Consider the following 16760-nt stretch of genomic DNA (forward strand, 5'->3'; position numbering starts at 1 on the left):
TGGTCTGTGAATTATGCCTAATTTTACCATGACAAAATCATATCCGTAATCACTGGTAATAAACAATGTGTTGTCAGAAAGGAGATAATCCTGTTTCTGCATATGCGTAATTATAAACTCATTAGTTTTGAGGTGCTTAACAAAGATACTTTCATTCTTATATCTTTAAAGGATGAGAATGTATTTTCCTTTCATAAATGTTTATATGAATAAAAAAGCAGAAAGAATAAAGTCTAGTAAAATAACTTAATAAACCACTGAAATATTTAGAGATGCAAGAAAAGGAGACTGGTCTGTTTTTGAGCATCTCTTCCTCTCCCCTCCCTGCTCCAAGTTCTTATTTTGCTGTTTTGAGTTTAGTTGTTTCTTTGAATCCTTTGGGGAAGTGACTTCCTGAAAACAGAAAATAGTATTTACATGTTTACTTGAATAGTTGAACATGGGATGAGAAGAAACTATTCGTATTCATATTTATTTAGTATTTAAAAATTGGCCAGATGCACTTTTACTGGTAAATGACCTACTTTTTTATTGAAATGTTCTAAATTTGCTGTGTGTCCGATCAATATACTATATTTGTCCATTGCAGAGCTGCAGCACATCTCATGGAAGTGTCTGTCTTTTTCATATAACACATTCTTATTTCAGTACTTGCGTTTATAAACTCTAACCTACGTGGTGGACCAGATCCTCCACTGGTGTAATTTAAGTTTATGGTGCCTCAATGCTTTATGTCAGCTGAAGATCTGGTACCACATATCCTAAAGCGATGCAACATTGAGGAAAATCCACTGTTAGAATTTTTTTAAGCTTATCTTTTCCTATGGGATTAAAACAAGATGCATTTCATCTGTGGTTTAACCTAGTGTAATGTATATATTTATACACAGGGCAATCTTAAGCATTTTTTACAACTATACTAATTCGGCTGAGTTTAATATTTACAGTGTATAGGTCTTTTGCAAAACATCCTACTATGCCTTGAATATAACAAATATTTGAATAAATTTGTCAGACTGAAAATCAATATCCCTAATTTAGAGCTCATAAAATAAAATGATCGTATGCTCCCACTCTCTTTTTGTGTAGACATAAACTATGGTAGCCTAGCTAAATTTCAAGATTGGGCAGTTCACATGATAGAGAAGAAGCACAACCTAATGAGAGCACTAAGAATATGATTATGATTTGATTGGGAGTTTAAAATTGCCACTATAAGTTGGATATTAAATGCAAATAGTATCAGAGGGGGTAGCCATGTTAGTCTGGATCTGTAAAAGCGGCAAAGAGTCCTGTGGCACCTTATAGACTAACAGACGGATTGGAGCATGAGCTTTCGTGGGTGAATACCCGCTTCGTCGGATGCATGTAGTGGAAATTCCCAGAGGCAGGTATAAATATGCAAGCAAGAATCAAGCTAGGGATAATGAGGTTAGTTCAGTCAGGGAGGGTAAGGCCCTCTTCTAGCAGTTGAGGTGTGAACACCAAGGGAGGAGAAACTGCTTTTGTAGCTGGCTAGCCATTCACAGTCTTTGTTTAATCCTGAGCTGATGGTGTCAAATTTGCAAATGAACTGAAGCTCAGCAGTTTCTCTTTGAAGTCTGGTCCTGAAGTTTTTTTGCTGCAGAATGGCTATCTTTAAATCTGCTATTGTGTGTGCCTTGGTGTTCATACCTCAACTGCTAGAAGAGGGCCTCATCCTCCCTGATTGAACTAACCTTGTTAGCCCTAGCCTGATTCTTGCTTGCATATTTATACCTGCCTCTGGAAATTTCCACTACATGCATCTGACGAAGTGGGTATTCACCCACGAAAGCTCATGCTCCAATATGTCTGTTAGTCTATAAGGTGCCACAGGACTCTTTGCCGCTAAATGCAAATAGTAAGTTAAAAAAGAGCAGCACAATTATTTTACATTTGCTAATTTTCATTCCATGTTGCTTCATTCCTGGAACTTCCATGTAAATGTTATACAGCAATATGCCAGATCGCACCTATGTCCGATAATACAAGTAAACAAGGTAGGCCAATGCAATAGGAACACTCTCGGCTCATTACATCATTTAATTGCACTTCTGGTGGGAAATGAATCTAAATGTAGTCCTGTGGTATGCAGGAAAGTAAATAAACAGATGAACATGCTTCTGACTTAAAAGAAAACATTTACTTACACTGTACTATAATCTCTCTGAGTTAGCAGGGGCAATAAAAGGCTGTGAGAAGATATACAAAAGCTTCATCCCCTCTGAATGACCTTAAGAAACTTCCAGCCTATGCTACTGCATCCAAAAAAACCACATTAAAAAGATGTTCAGGTTGCAAAGTCAGGAAGTCATAAATTAGAAAAAGCTTGATTTAAGATTGTCTTTGCACAAGATAGACAAAATGCTCATTGAATGAGCAGCTCTTCAATGTTTCATTTTAAACCCCATTGTTCAGCATGTGGCCCCAGGCCTTGTTTACTGAATACAGTTCAAATAACTACAGAACTATTAATTTCCTCATAGGCTTTTTCTGTGGTGCCCATCACTGTAGCTTATGCATGTGTCACAAACATTGAATAAATTTATCTTCACAACACCCCTGTGACCTGAGGGCTGCTGTCCTCATTTTACTGATAGGGAGAAGAAGTATGGAGATTGTCAAAAGTCTACACTAATTTTGGGTGCCCAATTTCAGATGCTTATGGCTTGATTTTTAGAAAACGTACCATTTTACAATGCAGCATCCACTGACTTCAGCAGTAAGTATCCACCTTTTGCAACAAATGAGGCAGACAACAGTTTTCTTAACTATATAACCATGATTCATTCGCAAAGTAGGTCCAGCCTGTGAACTGAATGAGGCAGGGGCCTGGGGAAAGAATAGTATGCAATCATGTAATTAAAGACTTTCTTATAGTGCATAGGTACAGGGCCGGCTCTAGGTTTCCCCCCCCCCCCCCCCCCCGCAAAAAATTTGTCGCTCCAAGAGCGCAACTGCCCAAGCCAAAAAAAAAAAAGGCTGGCTGGAACGCCGCCCCTGGAATTGTGCTGCCCTAAGCATGTGCTTGCTTTGCTGGTGGCGAGAGCCGGTCCTGCCTAGGTACTAGGAGGATAAGTTAGGGTGACTCGGGTGATCTTAATTCTGGCATTTCCTGACTTCTGAATGCTTGTCCTTGCAACTATAACATTCTTTTTATGTAGGTTTTAAAAAATACATAATTTACTACTTTTTTTTTTTTTAAAAAAAGCAAACTCAGAAAACAGAACTTTCATCATGTTGCATCACAATGACCCCCCACAAGTTTCATCAGCAGGTTCATTCAATCAAGCACACTGACCTCTGCCATTTGAGCTAATTGAGTAACTCAGTGCTATAGTATTTTGTCATCCTAGACGTGGTCAGAAACCATTTTAGATATGTGCTTTGCATGCTGAATTAATCTAGCAACTAAAAAGTTTAATTATTGTTCAGTCTATTGCACATGGTCCCTGTCAGGAGAAGTGCCTGGGACCAGACAAAGGATAAAAAGATCTTCAGATTACCGGTCAGATTTAGAAAGCCTAGTTCAGAAGAGTGCAAGTTGCCTCTGCCTGTACCAGCAAAACAAGCCCCCTGTACCAGTAGGGGAAATCACCCTGCAAATGGGATTAATTTGTCTGGGTGAGGGCAGATTTAACTCACACTCAGATATTACTGGCAGGAGCCACTGAGCTGAAGGGCTGAATAAACATAGACCCCAGACACACTCCGCTTTTCTGTCCAACTGCTACACACTCTGGGCAGCACTGGCCCTAACAACCTCATCAACAAAAGGGAGGTTCTTCTTTGAGTGGTTGGCCACATGGATTCAGCTCTTTGGATACATTGGGGCCAGACCTGTGTTGTTGACATCCTAGCACCCTTCCACCAGAGGCCCAACTATACCTGTACCCGTGGCAATGAGATGGAACCCCTGCAATGTCCATCTGCTTCTCCATGCACTGTTCTAGCATGAGTGTTACATATTAATATTTTAACTTGTTACTATCTGTGTTAGTCATTTTGCCAGTTGGCACCAAAAAAAGTCAGATAGTTAGTTTATAAGCTAGGAAACACAGCCCTTCCTTCCCCCATGTGCACATGTGCACTCACGCTCCCCAGGTTAACACTTTAGATCATGTGCGGTGGTATTGGCTAGACCTTTAGTCACTGAGACCTCAATACCACAGACAGAGAGATCCTCCCCCACTTGAATGATGGGCCATTTGAGCATCTCGATTGCTACTCACCCTCCTTCCTCTCTGTGGGAATCACATTGGGAATCTGGGGGCGGGGGCTTTGGAAGAGACTCTCACAATAGTACCAACCCTATCATCCAAAAATCATGAGATTGGTCTAAAAATTGCCATGGTGTTTTGTTTTGTTTTTTAATTAGACTTTGGGGTTGGTCTGTCTTTCAAGGGGTTCAAGTACTTTTATTTTCACCCAGTGCCAGGATTTTTGTTTCAGCTGTTCAGGAGAAGCCCAAATAGCAGGTGCCTCCCAAATCAACACCTAGGGAAAAAGACCCTCAGAAGCTAGACCTATGTGTATGTAAAGTCTATTTGTCAGCCAGCCTCCAAATACAAGTAGCTAATCACCAAGCCCATCTCACAAAGTACAGTTATTTACATTGGGACAAACTGTTTAAACTTACAGACAAGCTTCCTCCTGAACACGGAGATGAGTTAAAAATCTATAATGAACACAGAGAAGCTGACAGCTCACACTTCCTTACAAGCAGCACTAGATGCATGCACCATCGCCCCATCTGTGACGATGAAAAGGTCATCCTGGCTCCAGGTATCAGGGATCTCTAGAGAGGACCACATCATGATTGAGGACCCTCCCTTTTAAGACAATTTTTTAATTCAATGACAGTTAAGGCTCTCCATTCATTAAAGGACACCAGGACTACCCTAAATTCCTAGGCCTGTATGTCCCAACTCCAAGAAGGAAGAAAGCAAGTTCTCAGAGCACCTTCAGGCAGTGTCTCTCTGCTCAATTCTACTACAACCTTCAGAGGACTTCAGAGCCACAAAAAGAAGCAGAGGTTCCACCAATGTTGCTCCTTTTCCTCATCCTCCATTGCTGCAGTCAGTGTCTTCCACCAGGCGGCAAATTTTATGCCAGTGTTGAGAGCTTGGCTCTTGAGGATCCCTTTCCTTTCAGCCTCCCTGATTTGGCAACTTACCTCTTACTTTTGGGAAGCCTGGACTTGGATCACCTTGGACCAGTGAATCCTGGAAATTGTCTACGAGGGATATTCTATTCAATTCCAGGCTATTCTTATCCCCTATTTCCCTTCTATGGAGAAACCAGGTTTTTCTGCTATTCATATCTCATGAACTGCTCACTACAGCCCCTAATCATATGGAACAGTGGAGGGAGGTGCCCAGAGAGTTCTGTGGCAGGGTTTTATTCCCATTATTTTCTCATTCCAAAGCACAAAGGGAGTTGGCAGCCCATCATGAGCCTTCAATGTCTCAACAAATTCATCCATTGTTTCACTTTCAGGCTGGTGACTTTGGGATCTCTAATTCCCTCATTAGACCCTTAAGATTGGTTCACAGGTCTTGACCTTCAAGATGCCTATTTTCACATATACCTTCATCCAGCTCAGAGGAAATACTTCTGATTCCTAGTAGGAACATCTCATTACTAATACAGGTCCCTTTGTCTTTCTACAGCACTAAGGGTTTTCACCAAGTGCTTGGTAGACATGGCAGCTCATCTAAGAAAAGAGGGGGTCCAGGTCTAGCCATATCACAATGACTGCCTCATCCAAAGAAGCAGATGACCAACTCGTTTCAAGTGACCTTAAAACTCTTCACCACAGTGGGCCTTGAAGTCAACAGAGAAAAATCCACAATGATTCTGACTCAAAGCATAGAGTTCCTAAGATTAGATTCCAGCTCAGCGAGAGCTTGTCTTTCACAAGAAACGTTCCAGACTATAGTGAACCTCATCAACCAACTTTAAGTTATCTCAAAGACATCAGTGACAGCATGCCTCAGACTCCTGGGATGACATGGCCTCAAGCATCAGGGACTACCCAGGATCTGTGGAAACTGAGATAAGATGCTGGATCAATGATCATGACAGCCATGGCATAAGACAGGCTGCTCTGGCATTCATATTTCATGAACCGCTCAATACAACCCCTAATAAGTTTGCCTCCTGTGACTAACATAGTCTTGCAGAACAATGGTTAGATCCAACACCTGGACCCAGCATTGTTACATCTGACCGACTGGATGATGGTGGCTGATTGACATCCAGAGAAAATGGTGTTCAGCTGAAGTTCAGAACATTCTACTCCAAAGCAGAAAAGTCTTGACTTATAAAGCTAAGTAGAATATCTGGGCAATTCAGCACCAGCTGTCTCCCATGACAACACCCACTTCAGCAATACTGGATTATTTACTAGTCCTGAAACAATCTGGATTTTCTATTAGTTCCATATGGGCCCATCTAGCAGCAATATCTTCACATTACCCTCCTGTTAAGGACCACATAGTATTTTCTCCCCCGGGACTATAGCATTCACAGGGTGGAACCCTAATCCCTATAGCACCTATGAATGAAGACTGCTTTTTGAGAAGCCATTACATCAGTTTAAAGGGCAGGAGAAATTCAGGCCCTCATGGCAGGCCCCCCCGTATACATTGTTTTATAAGGATCACTCTCAGGTCTCATCCCAAATTCCTGCCTAAGTTTTTTTCACAACTCTATGTGAACCAATTGATTCATCTCTCCCAGTTTTCTTCCCCAAGAATGTCTGAACACTAGAGGATGCTGAACTTCATACACATGATCTAGAAAGGACATTGTCATATTACCTTACTGGGACAAAACTATTCAGGAACACACTGAGCCTGTTCATGGCCTTTGGTAATAGGATTAAAGGTCAGGCAATATCCTATCAAAAATTATCAAAATGGGTTATGAGAAAGGCTAAGATTTTGTCACAGATATTTTTAATAAAAGTCATGGACAGGTCACGGGCAATAAACAAAAATTCACGGAAGACCATGACCTGTCCCAGACTTTCACTAAAAATATCCCTGACAAAACAGGGAGGCGGGTTGAGCACCAATTGCTGCTGAGGCTCCCAGTCCCCCACCCCTTCAGTGAATGAGAGCTCTGGGGTCCCCCCCCGCACAATGGCTGAGCAGCTCTGGGGGGACCCTGCCGCTTGTGACAGCAGGGAGCTCCAGGGGGTTCCCTGACACCTGCAGCGAGTGGGAGCTCCAGGGTCCTCCACTGCCCGAGGGGGCTGGGCTGCTGGGGGATCCCCTCACCGCTTGTGGCACCTGGAGCTCCGGGGGGGTCCCCGCACCACCCATCACATTTCAACCTTCCTTCCCCACTATTAAAGTCCTACTCCCTGGAGATTCTGTATTGGCAAAGGAACTGAGAGACAGTTAGACCCATTCTTCTCTTTATGCCCTCAGGTGTGGGGATATGAGGACATCTAAGGTATAGGTGCAGCCCCAACAGACAATGCTGGCCAAAAGAATTAGATCTTGTGTGCATGCAGTGTATGCATACCAAGAGTGGAATCCATGTGGACAAGAAATCTTGAAGAGCCACTGTTACTGCTAGGTAAATAATCATTCTTTTTTACTTTTGTGCTGCTGTAATCTCACCTCCTAATGGACCTCATCATTTGTGATTATGGAGTGAATGTGACCCTACAAAAAGCAATGGTCTTGAAAAGGACTGAGATAAGCAGGTCGGGGGTGGTGGGGGTAGTGGTGGTAGTGGGGGGGTTTAAAGAAATTATTGAGGCAAGTCTATATTTTGTCTCTTCTTCTCTTGATTTGTTTAACATTATTTTGTGTTAATTTCTTTGGAACTAGAATTCAGAATTGTGTTTTTTTAAATACTTACAGCTGTAGATAGAAAGAAAGAAAGAAAGAAAGAAATGTTCTTTAGGCACCATGAATCCAAGAAATTGGGCCAGCAGAACTGCCTTCAACCAAAATACAGAACTGCAAACGGCCAAGGGATGCCATCACTATAGGTGCAAATTCAGAATAATCAATCCCTCTTTAGCTTATATACATTTTAATACTAGAAAGGGGAAACTATGTTCATTACTGAAATCGCTCATTAAAAAGAAATTGGACCACGTTCACATAGTAATTCGTGCCTTAGATATAAAATCTGACCAACTAGTAACTTGAACAAACAACTTGGAATACACAAAAGATGTGGGGAAGAGAATGACGCAGTTAGAGGGATTCAAAGATTGGCAATGGCTGTGTGACCACATGTAATGTTTAACCCAAAGTCCACTGAAAAGAATTAAACCTTTAATGCAGCAGTGCAACAAATTAGAGAACAAAGTATTTGCATGAAATATTAGACTTGTTTGGGAAGGTATTTAGATTTTATTAGCTTCCTATCTCACCAGCCAGTAAAGATTTTACATCTTAAAAATGTAAGATAGCCTACTAAAAATGAATAAAAGTGTTGAAGTTGGAAGGACCATCATCTGAAAGGTATCACATCTCGTATATAATAGGGCTGTCAATTAATCACAGTTAACTCATGCGATTAACTCAAAAAGATTAATTGCAATCAATGCAACAACAGAATACTAACTGAAATTTATTAAATATTTTTGGATGTTTTTCTACATTTTCAATATTGATTTCAATATTACAACACAGAATACAAAGTGCACAGTGCTCACTTTATATTATTATTTTTGATTACAAATATATATGCACTGTAAAAATGATAAACAAAAGAAACAGTATTTTTCAATTCACCTCATACACGTACTGAAGAGCAATCTCTTTATCGTGAAAGTGTAACTTACAAATGCAGATTTTTTTGGTTACATAACTGCACTCAGAAACAAAATAGCGTAAAACTTTAGAGCCTACAAGTCCACTCAGTCCTGCTTCTCATTCTGCCAATCGCTAAGACAAACAAGTTTGTTTACATTGATGGCAGATACTGCCGCCTGCTTCTTATTTACTTCACCTGAAAGTGAGAATAGGCGCTTGCATGGCACTTTTGTAGCCAGCGTTGCAAGGTATTTACATGCCAGATATGCTAAACATGCGTATGCCTCTTCCATGCTTCGGCCACCATTCACTTAAAGAGAACTTCCAAGCTGATGAAGCTCGTTAAAAAAATAATTTGTGATAATAATTTCAATTAAATTTGTGACTGTGTTCCTTGGGGAAGAATTGTATGTTTCCTGCTCTGTTTTACCTGCATCCATTTACAAACAATCTTTTGCAAAATAAAGTACATGCAAATCATTCTTTTACCTGCTAAATAACAAGTAAAACAGGTTGCTGAGACTTGGCTTCAACAGGGCCATGATTTCACGCCAAATTTGAAACTGTATTAGCTGGCTATGTTTTAGCCTAAGGAGGTACCTGGGGTACAACATGGCCAGCTAACATGACTACAGACATGTTAGTCTGTGTCTTAAAGTGGGTTTTCAGACATGTTCAGATAACTCAACTGAAATAACATGATTGAAAAAAATACCCCTTTAGCCTGTCAAAACGTACACCAAGGAGTTGTAATTGTTCTGCACCCTGGTTTCTGTATTTTTGTTTTCTCTATAAAATTTGGGAAGAAGAACTTCCTCTCACCATGCCACCAACTTGAAAATGTCAGTGTTATTTGTTGTATGCCGTGTAGCTGTAGACATCTCAGTCCCAGGATATTAGAGAGACAAGGTGGGTGAGGTAATATCTTTTATTGGACCAAATTCTGTGGGTGAGAGAGACAAGCTTTCAAGCCACACAGCGCTCTTCTTCAGGGGTATTCATTGTATTTTCTACGTGTAAACCTGATAGGCTTTGCGTTCATGTTGTTTCTGATATCATTAGTATTTACTTTGGATGGTCAAGATCTGGAGCAACAGGATAATCATATGTGAGATTTTCACCTTATGAAAAATTCAAATACAGCCACACCTGTCACAGTGTGTAACACAGTCTGGTATCCAAATATAGGGTGTCCTCCCAAGATCTGCTAGGGAGGCTGTATTGAGTCCTGCATTCACCCATCTGTTCATGTGCTCTACCAATATATTTGTGCTTGCAAAATACAATGAAACTATACAGTGATCTATGCTGCATTTTAAAATGTCTGAAAACTCTGAGGATAATCATTGTTTACATCTGTTACAATAATTCTGAGTCATCTCTCATTTGAACAGTGCAGTGAGGAAATCAACTGTAGATTCATTTGGTCAGAGCTGGATTGAATTCATTTTGGCCATTTGGAATAGCAATCCATCAGCTCTATAACACAGAGCAGGCGATCAGATTGATACCAATATGGTCTTATAAAATCTATAGTTACCTTCCTTTGATGGTCTTTCTGCCCTTTATGATGGTCACAGAAACCTGGTGGGTTTTCTAGTACTTATCATTCATGCAGCAAGGACAGTGCTGATTTATTTCTTACTCCTCACTGTGGTCCCATGTTGGTCAACAGTAAGCTTTGTGGAGCCTTTTTAGTGAGCATTGTGCCTACATGTCCCACTTGCACATAACCCTTGAATGGATATTTCTCCAGGTGCCTCCTCCTATGTAACAGAATAAGGTGTTAAGCATTTTTATTTGAATGAAGAATCTCTGTTGTTGTGATACAAGCATTCTGGGTGCTAACATGTACATATTACTTCCACCCAGCTAGCCATTAAACTATATCTATCTCTGGTAAGTATTCATTTCCTGAAATCGCTGAAAAGCGAAAATGGGTCTTGCCAACCCACCAATCTGGTCACCTCACTACCTTCCATTGTTTGGAGAAGTCTCTATTTAGACCCAAGTTTTGTAGCTTCATTTAATCTCTTCTGTTACTTATGTTTGAAATGCTTCTTGCCATTGTCTCCGTGGCATGGTCAGAAAAGAAGGTAAGAGTTTAAAAAAATGATGTTGTCCTTTTCTGGATTTTTTTCTTTGAATGTGGGTCAAAATCCTTGCACCCACATTTCAGCTTGTGTGGGGATATTCCTCTAAAAGAAGGAATCTGACAGAGTTAGAGAGCAAACTGCACTTTACTATTTCCTGGATTATTTTTAGAACTACATGAGTGAGAAAGCCTGAGACTAGATAGATGTTCCCTCTAACCAGGAAATGGAATGACTTAAGGTCATGAAGATACTCTCTCGAGCATTATACCCTGCATTCAGACACAACAGCAGTTTTTCAAATCATTAACTCAACCTATCACAGAATGTATCTGTTTAATAGGGCAATATCCATTAACTGAATTGTCCCTTACAAGGCTCACTTAAAGAGAACTATTTGTATTCATCTTCCAGATTGTGTTCCTTTCTAAATCATTGATACTTATAATTCACAACAAACAGAAGAAATGTTTTATATAGAATTTTTATATAAAATTTAAATAAAATAGCCAATAAATAAATAAAATAAATTTGATGCCATAGTCCCCAAGGTCAAATATTCGTAATCCAGTATATTATCTAAAAAATCATTTGTTCCAAAACAGAAAATGAACTTCAGTTTACTGACTGGAATAATATAGTGTATTCACACTTGTGGGTTTTTTTAGCAGCAGTCTGAGAATGTTTAACTCACACATACATTTCTATAGATATTTTCTTGTAGCAATGGTGATAACTACAAACTTTTCCTCCCTGTTTCAGGACCATTTATTCTAAAGTTCCAAAGTACAGCTACTATCATTTTTTCACTTTCCTTAATTTTATGGGAAAAGAAAACCTCTCTAAGGGAGAATGGAATTGAGTGATTTGTATACATTAAATACATTTTGTTGAATGATTTCCTGGCATTATGTATCTTGTTTCTGCTATGACAGAGTTTAACTATTCAGCACATTTTATATTTAACTCAGTTTTCCTTTCACACATGCACAGTTTTCCCCCCTAGATAATAATTACCCATATCTGTGTATGTTTTGCAAATGGAAAACAACATTAGGCCCTTATAGAATGTACAAATAATGTCCCAAAGGGTAATGCTTTAAACGAGAAGTGCCACTCCAGTGCTCTAGAAACACAAAAATATTGTAATTTACCCAAACCCTTAATTATTTTAAAATGATGCCAAATAAAGTTGTCCATAAAAATCCAAATGAACTGCCATACTGAAAAATCATGTTTTTAAAAATATGTATAGTCCAAACATAAAAAGTTGTATTTGACACAGAAGTGTTCTGCAGTATTAATAGCTGTCTTATTTCACATTCTCTCCAACTCTACTCCATACCTATAAAGGAATATTGCAACCGACGGGATAAATTCTAACAGTCCAGTCCCACTCTCATTGGCAAAACAGCCCCAGGCACAAACTGCCATTTGGAAGAGCGGTCTTCTATTCCTTCCCTTAATCGGTGCTGTGTTGGGCCACTCTAACTACATTATAAACTGGCACTTACAAAGTCACAGCACAAGCATTTCTGGTGTCTCTCCTCTTCTAGACATACCATGAAATGGAACAGCCATGGCTGCCGTTTATTGCTAACATACTTTCAGGGGATAAAGTGGAGGTGTGTAGAACCGCACTTCCTGCCACTTGGGTCTTCTTAGCGTATGCACAATGTGCCTCAGGTGGCACGTGAATTTGGTCGGTTGGTTGGCTTCTCCAGCCTGGGCCAGCTACTGACAGGGAGCATGATCCATGCTCCCTACCACTTGAGTCAAACAGACGCAATTCAAACTGCAATTATTGCAGAATGGGCATGTCAGCTATGCAGCTGCTGACTGAAACTGGCATTTTACATGCACATGTAGTGATCGAGAGAACAAAACCAACTTGTTCAGAACTTGTTTTATTGACACAGGGAGTGTTAGTCAGGACACAGGAGTTAACTCCAGCTGCACTCCTCCCAAGTTGCATGATTAAGCACCCACTTTTAATCATACACAACACATGTTCATTTTGTATTGTCCATAAAGAGTCTAGTACAGTGTTGGTCCCACACAAATAAATAACAATAGATTACTTATTTTGGAAAAATCCTGGGGGAGGAAAGGGGGTTCCTTTAAATTCTCCTAGGATAGAGATTAGCAATAGGCATGGCTAAACATCAGCTCTTAAGGATAAAATACAGTTTGAAGACTTGAAGACACTCACTTCAGTGAGCTGTAGCTCACGAAAGCTTATGCTCAAATAAATTGGTTAGTCTCTAAGGTGCCACAAGTACTGCTTTTCTTTTTGCGAATACAGACTAACACGGCTGTTACTCTGAAACCAGTTTGAAGACTATTACTTTGCAATTATTTATTCGTGTGTGATAATACCCAGAATGTTCTGGAAGTTTTTCAGACATTCAGGACAGAATGGTCCTAATCTGCCAAGTCTAAGGACAGAAAGATATAGAGGTTAGTAGAAAGAGAATAGCAGATTTTTAAATACAAATTAATTAGATTCACTCTAGCAGTATAACAGAAGTGGGTTTCTGAGGGACTTAGGGAGGACAATGTACAGGTTTGGAGCATAAGCTCAGGCTGGTCACATTATTCACAGAACACTGTGTAGAAGAGGACATGGAGGTGACTGTGGGAGAAGCTGATGAATGCGTGGAGAAAGTTGAGAAGACTGGAATGAAGGGCAAGGAAGCAACGCAAAACTCAATTAAGGAGGGGCAGAATGATGTAGGTCTTTCAAGGTGGAGAAAAGAAGTTTAAATCTGATGCAATAACATATGGGGAGCCGGTGGAGACATTCAAGGAGAGGAGTGATGTGATCACATGGGCAGGTGAGGAAAATGATTTTTTAGTGGTTACATCTTGTGTGAAATGGGGCAGTGTGTGTTTCAGAAAACAGGATGTTTTAGGAGTCAATGCAGAATATATTGAGGGCCTAAATAAGAGATTTGGCTGGGGAAGGGAAAGAAAAGGCTAGCTCTTCGAGATATTAAGGAAGAAGTAGCACTTCCATCCCCTCTTATGTATGCAAACTAGTAAAACAAATATTTCACATTAAAGGAACACAGCCAAGTAGTTGAGTCCCCAAATTAATTTTCTTTTTTAAAAATAATTATTACTTTTAAAAGATTCCATAAAATCTTTAAAAAGATTGAGAAATACTGAAACTGAAATATTTTCAGTCTAAATGTTGCAACCCTGTATTAGTGTATCAGAACTTCAAAGTGAAATAGAGTTGAAATTGACTGCAAAGTGAAGTGTCTGGTAAATTTCAATGACCAAGCTGGGCAAAAAGCAAATAGTAAACAAAGGAATAAATAGTCAAAGGAAAAATATGTATTTTAATTGTTCAATTTTAATAATTTAAATTATTGTTTGTATTACAATAGTATCTAGAGATTCCAACTGAGATCAGAGCCCCATTGTGTTAGGTATTTACAAATACTCAATAAGGCCTTGTCTACAGAACAAAGTTGAACTGCTTTAACTATAGCCTATATTGGTATAGTCAGCGTGGCACAATGTCCCTAGTGTGGATGCAGTTATATTGGTAAAAATGTGCTTATACAAGTATGGCTTATTTCCATTCTGGCATGGGAATAAGCCATACTTGCATAAACATATTTATACTGGTATAATTGCATCCACACTGGGGTGGTGGTGGTGGCGTACTAATATAATGGCATTGATTAAAAAACAAAACAAAACACATCCGTAAATTGACATAGTTATACCAGTACAAAAACTGTGTGTAGACCAGACCTAAGAGACAGTTCCTGCTGTGAAGAATTTATGAAGGCTAAACAGTAATAAAGCTCTCTTATTCCAGAATAAGTATGTCCACACATGGAGTTATTCAGCAATAACTGTTGCAAATACAATTCCCACACTACCTTAATCTAAATTAACTTTCAAGTGTAGACAAGCCCTAAATCCTGCAAAGGGCATGTTTGTAATCTTTTGTACTGTGGATACTGAATTAAATGGCATTACCCACTGAATGCATCCGATGAAGTGAGCTGTAGCTCACGAAAGCTCATGCTCAAATAAATTGGTTAGTCTCTAAGGTGCCACAAGGACTCCTTTTCTTTTTGCGAATACAGACTAACGCGGCTGCTACTCTGAAACCTGTCATTACCCATAGTGTGTAAAATTAAGCATTTTAAGACTTTTGAAGGATCAGGGCCTAAATAGGTAAGAGAAAACAGAGAGACAAGGTGGGTGAGGTAATATCTTTTATCTCTCTAATCTCCTGGGACCAACTGCACTACAACAACACTGCATATGGGAGAAAACAGAGGCAGAGATCTTATTTCCACTAGGAAAAGAAGTTACCACTTCTTAGCTAATGTGGTAAAATCTCACGGTATGTCTACGATGAATCCAAGCTGTGATTGTAGCTTGTGTAGATGTGCCCAAACTGGCTCTAATCTAGCTAGCCTGATTAGGGATAGCAGTGAAGCCCAAGCAGAATGGGCTTCAGCCTGAGCTGTGCAAGCCTACCCAGGATCCTGGGTACTGAATGGTGTGGCCAGCCCAGGCCAATGCCCATAGTGCCCTGACTGCACGGCAGAGCCAGCTCGATTCCAGCGGTCTTGTGTCTGTCTACACCTGATGTAACCGCACCTCCCAGTGCAATGTAGACGGGCTGTTTGCAACTGGCTTTTCCCTGCCGTTTGTACTCCTGTTGCAGGTAACCAGCGATCGCTACACCAGCAGGACGTTAGCACTTAGCTGAGTGGAGGTGACCCCCTCCCCTCCCCAGCCCGATACTGCAGGTCACAACGCAGGGCGCTGCCCGAGCCAGGACTGGGAGCCAGGGCTAAAGGGTGACACAGGGAGGGTCATTTCCCGCCGGACAGGCTCGAGCAGGGCGCCCAGGGGTTGCAGGTCACCAGGCCGGTGCCTGGAGCGCCCGGACTCAGCCCCAGTCTCAGGCCCGTTTTAGTGGGGCGGCGGCGCCCCAAGGGCCGGGGGCACCAAGCCGGGTTCCCTGCGGCGGGGGAGGACCCCGGGCAGGGGCCGGCCGGCCGGCGCGAGAGGGGACCGGGGCCGTGATGAGCCGCAGCCCGGCAGCTCCCGGGCCGAACCCCGGCGGAGGGGGGCGGCCGTGACGGGCGCGCCGGGCCGGGCCGGGACGCGCCTCCCCCTCCGTAGCGCTGACGTCTGCGGCGCCTCCCTGGACTCGGCTCCGGGGCGGGGCCGCAGCAGCGCAGGGGCCGCGGCGGCATCAGCTGGGGACGGAGCGCGGCGGCGGCAGGTAACCGGGGCCGCGCGGCGCAGCAGCGGCCGGCCGGAGCCAGGCTCCCCGGGCCGGAGAGCTCCGCGGCAGGGCCCGGGCCCTCGGCTCGCCACCCCCCTTCCGGGCTCTTCTGCCCTCCCTGGCAGCCCCTGGGGCCGCCCCCGGCCCGCTGGGGTCCCGGGTACCCACCTCTCCTCTCCCCCGCCCTGGGGCGCTGGGCTCCGGCTCCCGGGGTCTTTCTCTGCCGGGCCGCCGCGCGCCGGCCCCCGGCCACTGCGGGGAGGCGGCAGCGGGAGCCCCGCTGCCGGGGAGGGCTGGGGGCGCCGGGCGCTTGGGCGGGCGGTGGGGGCGCGCACCTGTCGGGGCGGGGGAGGAACGCGGGCGGGCGAGGGAGAGCGGCCCGGCAGGGGAAGCGTTCGCCGGACCCAGGGGCGCGCAGCGTGTCGGGCTGGGAAGGGAGTCGGAGGTTCTGGGAACTTTCCGGCTGAGCTGGTTGTTGGGACAAGTTTCTAAATCCGATTGTGCCTGTGTCCGTGTCCAGAGCATTATTCGTAGGGTGCAAGGTCTCTTACCCCACCAGCTGTAGAAAAGATACTTAGTCGTCGGACTGAT

At 42.4% G+C, this 16760-nt stretch overlaps 1 protein-coding gene and 1 long non-coding RNA gene across 5 annotated transcripts in view; one reads left to right on the plus strand and one right to left on the minus strand.

Moving 5' to 3' along the window:
- Nucleotides 1–8774: 8774 nt before the first annotated feature.
- LOC140908717 (uncharacterized) lies at nucleotides 8775–16490 on the minus strand. The gene is made up of 3 exons (XR_012157970.2): nucleotides 16338–16490; nucleotides 10348–10573; nucleotides 8775–9892 (listed from the first exon to the last, which is right to left on the minus strand). It is a non-coding gene; the product is annotated as an uncharacterized LOC140908717 (long non-coding RNA).
- MYO6 (myosin VI) overlaps nucleotides 16065–16760 on the plus strand; it is a 179646-nt gene continuing 178950 nt past the window's right edge. For 2 of the 4 annotated variants that reach the window (XM_073336482.2, XM_073336483.2), the window contains exon 1: nucleotides 16066–16166. The gene's annotated coding sequence lies outside the window, so the exon portion shown is untranslated. Of the gene's footprint in view, nucleotides 16167–16760 lie in introns of all 4 variants that reach the window. The other 2 variants (XM_073336485.1, XM_073336484.2) reach the window with 2 other exon arrangements.

This window comes from Lepidochelys kempii, chromosome 3 (genome assembly GCF_965140285.1).
Source record: "Lepidochelys kempii isolate rLepKem1 chromosome 3, rLepKem1.hap1, whole genome shotgun sequence".
Taxonomy (NCBI): Eukaryota; Metazoa; Chordata; order Testudines; family Cheloniidae; genus Lepidochelys; species Lepidochelys kempii.